The sequence below is a fragment of the Humulus lupulus genome, chromosome 1 (genome assembly GCF_963169125.1).
Source record: "Humulus lupulus chromosome 1, drHumLupu1.1, whole genome shotgun sequence".
NCBI classification, from domain to species: domain Eukaryota; kingdom Viridiplantae; phylum Streptophyta; class Magnoliopsida; order Rosales; family Cannabaceae; genus Humulus; species Humulus lupulus.
The window spans coordinates 286607594-286613378 of record NC_084793.1 but is presented as its reverse complement, the minus strand read 5'-3'; positions in this window follow the sequence as shown (position 1 = coordinate 286613378).

Below are 5785 nucleotides of genomic sequence, written 5' to 3'. Positions count from 1 at the left end.
GAAGTGCAAAATACTCATTAGAAATATCAGATAATCTCTCATAAAATTCAGATAGTGTTTCAGAATCAGACATTCTAAGGTCATCAAACCTGGTTTGTAACATAATAAATCTAGACCTTTTAACATCTACAGTTCCTTCGAACTGAGTTTGAAGAATTGTCCAAGCATCTTTAGCCGAGACACACGTGGAAACAAGTTTTATAAAACTTTCTCCAACACCATTAACTATGGCGTGAAGAGCTTTATTATTATAGCTGGATAATTTTTCTTCTTCTGTGTCCCAAACAAGTTTAGATTTTACAATTGTGCTTCCATCTTCACCTTTTTCAGTAGGAGGTGACCATCCAGGCAAAATTGCTCTCCATGCTTTCTCATCTTGAGCTTTTATGAAAGCTCTCATCCTAACTTTCCAATATGGATAGTTTGAGTCATTTAGCAATGGAGGTCGAGACACCGAACTACCTTATGCAAAGAAAGACATTTCACACAAAACAAATCAAACGGAAAATAACCACAAGATCTCACTAAGAGTTTAGTGAACCGCTCTGATACCAATTGAAATTCTGTTTTTTTATGATTACCAACTTAATTATTTAAATTAAATAATTAATTTTTGAACTGTTACATAAATGTTTAAACAGATACAAAGACTGTATGAACAGAAACCAGATATGTTTAAACAGTTTGTGACCAGAAGATAAAAACGAACATAAAGTAAAGAACACACGAATTTTTACGTGGTATCAGCAATCTTTGCAGATTGCTACTAGTCCACGAGGCCACGCCCAGAGAATGAAATTTATTAGAAGAATATCTAAATGATTACAAAACCAAATTGACTTATACAAATAAAGACTCCCTCTTGAATTTGTCTCAACTGTTGTAATCTAAACTCCTAATCAAATTTCTGAAGTGCTAAGATCTTGAACTCCCTTCAAATCATAACACTTGCACTTTTCCTCCCGAAAAGTGACTCACGAACAAGACTTCTCCCGAAGCTTGATGACCACTGTACAAGTGTGTTCAACCTGCACAATTAACACAAAGAAAACAATACAGAAGTACACTGTAATAAACCACTAAGAACTTGCTGGACTCAAGTTCTTCACATAATAAAAAGTCTCTCTAAAACTTGAAAAATATTTGGAAAATAATACACCAAGAGAGATGATAAAAAACGAACGACCTAAGGTTGATTATATACTTTTTAGAATCCCTTTAGGTCGTGGAAAACAAATCAGAAATCAAACAGCCAATAAATGGAAAATCTTCCAAAACAGGAAAGTCAGAATCTGTTCAAACAGACTGGCAATCCGTTCAAACAGATTCATTGAACCTGGACAGTTTTTCAACCCAGTTTCCTTAAATAAATAAGGAAACAATATATCATTTATTATTGCAAGTTGTACACGATTTCTGGGCAACCAAATCAGATGAATGAAAATAAATACTAATAATTTCCATATAAACCAATTTCAAGAAAAGATATTCTTTTATAGGAAATTATATATTTATTTTATAATCATATATAAAATAATATGATTTATATCACTCAAAACAGGAAACTAACTATTTTCGAAATGTACCAAAATATTACAAAACAGGAAACTACTAATTTCGAAAATACCCTTTTAATTAATTTTGTCATTATTGTCAAATATGCCAATAAAGGATTTTACAATATTAATATAAATTCATATATTATAAAATATAATTATTATAATAATATATAATACATAATATTATTTCTATTAAAAAATTATCATCTATATTTTAAAAGAAAACATGTTACTTTTTTTATTAGTTATTCTAAATTATATAAACATATATTCATATTAAATAACAACAAACATTATAAATACATTATATATAAGTTTCAGGTGAACAAATAATATGACTGTGTAACTACATAAGAAATTAGAATAACATTTATCTTCTATCAAGAAAAAACAAGCTTCTTATCCAATCATTGAAGTGTGATTTGAATAATATTATGAATGTTTTTGTAACGTCCTACTAATACAGGATTGTTACACCGTGTGTTCAAAATAGTGCTTAACTCGTTAAGCGAGTTATTTGGACTCAAAAGTGAAATCAAGGTTAAACAAAAATTTATGTATTAAAATTTTTGGTCAATAAGTCAAAATTTTCATTAAAAATGATTTGAATAATTACAAGGTATCCCAAATGTTTTAAATCAAAAAATATGTTTAACAAAATTACAAAACCAGCCAACCTAAGCAATAAAAAATGAGCTAATAACCCATGTTCCTTAAAAGTATTTCGACTGTGGCGGCCGAGCAGGCTACACCTACAGCTCTCTAACTCATGGCTGGTCTAACTTTCCTTTACCCTTACCTGTACCATAAAGCACCCGTGAGATGAGTCCCAACAAGAAAACTATCACGACATTTAAAACTCACAATTCATGTCAATCCAGTATTCATTCACACGCCCTGTGCCGAACCAATGGGTTCATAACCCTATAAGTGGCCCCGCCATCTCGACCTGCATTACACATGAAATTTGTCGAATACAACCAGTGTTGATCACTCACAAATAACTATTCAGCAATTAGATGCAGCAGATAAAACCAGATAGAATCACCCAACCATTATTCACAACTTAAGTACAGTGGCCAGTGCCCAACACATGGTGCAAATGCTAGTTCTCTTACCTTAAATCATGAGCAAATTAGCGAAGCGATCCTGAGTACGATTACTTTCACCTGAGCCTTGCACAAAACCCTAGTCACAACACCAATGGTACATTTATCAGGGCTAATTCAGATAATGGGTTCCAAGACCAAGCCCTAGTTCCCAGGATCTCAGATTCCATTAAACCGGGTAGCAGAATTGTCTTTGAGCCCTTCATTTTGGTATCTCTAAAACCCTAGCAAAGATACCCTGAAATTGCATTAGCATCGCGACGACCCCTTGCAGTGCTGCGACTCTAAAATAAGCAGAGAAACCCCTATGCAAAACTTGTGAATTTTGGGTTGCGATGCTCCAACAAACAGAGAGTTTTTCCTATCCAAAAATCCTACATTAGCATCGTGGTGCCACAATGATTTGAGGGAAAACCTTGCCCTCAAGAAAACTAAAGCGGGCCGCGACGCTGGACCCAAGCACCGCAACGCTACCGTGAGAAAACCCAGAACCACGATTTTCCTGTAACGCCCTGGCTGCTCCAAGACCGTTACTGTGGACTTTAAACAGTGCTTAACTTGCTAAACGATCCATTTGGTTATAAACATGCATCTAGGTGTTATTAATAGGCTAAGGTGAAAAATCTTGATCCAAAGGAAATGATAAATTTTATTTAAAATATAAAGCTATACATGGGCCCATAAAAGTGTTTACAAAGTTATTTACAATCCAAAATGGTCATTACAGTATAAAAATTACAACCCGCCGACCTAAGCGGCAAAATATAGGGTTAACCCCTAGTTCCCCTGAGAAACACCTTGGCCATGGTGGTCAAGTGGCCGCATATATACACATCGCCACCTAAGCTCTCCACTCAAGGCTGGGTGAGCTTTTCTTTCCCTTTACCTGCACCACATAACACACGTGAGCCAAGGCTCAGCAAGAAAACTTATTACTGCATGTATGTAATACAAATAAATGATTATGGTAATCATTCTGTGGCTTGCAGCCCACTAATAAGTTGTTGACGGTGAGAACTCATCAACGATGTTAGGTCGGAAAACTGAATGGTAAGTATGGAGACAGCTAGTTAAGAACTTAGAATAGACTTAAGGAAAAATAAATGCAGATCAACAATGGTGTAAACATTCATATATTGATTAATAGCCTGAGTATACAATGAATTTTCCAACCCCTTAACCTGAGGGGTCGAAGCCTATTTATAGATGGGCTCTGTTGGCCCATGATACAAGGTGGTCCCCAGGGGTAGGAACGTACGCAGGTACATTGTCAGGGTAGTGGCGCAGGACGTCGTGGTGTCGACTCTGGCATATGGTCGAGGGTGCTCAGGTAGTTCCTCCACTCTTTGTACGAGTTCGTACCGCCACTACTTGTCAGGCGCGGATGTTAGGGCCATGCCCCTGTCCTCCTCAGGGTTGCACACCTCATACTCATATACGTACCTTGTACCTAATGGTCCTTTTTATATATCCGAGACACATCATTTCTCCAAGATTTTTCCCATTTTGCTAAGTGTTGTTGAACTTGGGAATTCATCACTACGGTATAGTTTGGGGTGTTCGTGGTGCAGTTGGTGCGGTTTTTCTCTAATTTTTTGGACCGCACTGCATATGCGGTTTGAACAATTTTCCAAACCGCAATCCGCACCGCATAGACCTTAAACCGAATAAACCGCACCGCAAAAATGCGGTGTGGTGCGGTGCGGTTTTGGCGGTTTATACCTATCGCCAAATAATTTAACAATTAAATATTATAATTAAGAAAGATTCATAATAAATCTTAATACCATAGAGTGTTTAACAAAATAATTAAATGTACAACAAGTTAATAAACTTTAAGCAAAACAATAAAAATATAACAAACTAATAACAAATAAAAAATGTAATATAAAAGTAAATATTATTTTAATTAAGGAGGAATATCTTTAGATTGAAGTAGAATATGTGTTAGCATCCTATGAAACATTATATTTCTTTTTAGATATTGTGTATATTATATTATACTATATAAATATTTATGCATTAACTTTAAATGTAGTAAAATTGAAAAAATATATATATATATAAAAAAGTTAATATATATAATGATGTGGTGCGGTGTGGTTTGAACCGCATTTATAAAATTTAAAACCGCAAGCCGCACCACATCGCGCGGTTTGGCAAAAATACAAACCGCACCCGCACTGCGAAGGGTTCTAAACCGAAAATTGCGGTGCGGTGTGGGCGGTTTTATGAACACCCCTAGGTATAGTGGGCTTCCCCTGGATGTTTAACCATATAGCAGATGTCGTCCTTATAGGTGTGCGCTATACATATATAATTGAACCACCATATCCACTTCATGAGTAATAAACTTGCCACGTGAGGGGTTCGTAACACTGGAGATGCACATGTGTACATGCCAATCCATTGGTAGGTGACATTGGTGCTCAGGGGGCCTAGCCCATATCTTGCATAGCTAGACTGGCCCTTAGGGGTGCCTTCATCTGAAGACCTCAACGCGTGACGCACGGGGAGCCTTGCGAGGGTCTTGCATAGTGATATCTTCCTTCAGGTCTTCTTAGCAAGGCACCCTTAGCAAGCGACTCCATGTGCGGGTGTCCAAGCCTCGCAGCTCGACCTCTTGCACAGCGAGCCTTCCCTCACACCTCGGCCCCTCGTGCAGTGAGCCTTCGTGCCTCGGCCCCTCGCATTGCGGTTGTCCATCGCGCCTTGACCCCTCGCGCAGCGAACCTTCGCGCCTTGGCCCTTCGCGCAATGACCCTTCCGCCTCGGTCCCTCGTGCAGTAAGCCTTCCCTCGTGCCTCAACCCCTCGCGTGATGGCCCTTGCGCCTTGGCATTGTAGGCAGGTCAGGCCTCGAATAGCGAGGCCCTCTATAGCATTGGCCTCACTTTGAGGCATCTAGGAAGGTAACTCTCCACATAGTGAGACGCCTCCATATACAAGGCCTTTCTCCTAGTGTACCAACTAATGGAAGGCTTCTCTTAGGCGAGGGGTTACGCCCATGACCCCGAACATAGCAGCCCCTGTGGCTTCGATCTCGCTATGCGAGACAAGGGCATCATGGCACCTACGTATCCTTGGTTCTCATATAGCATGGCTATTTCATCCTTCG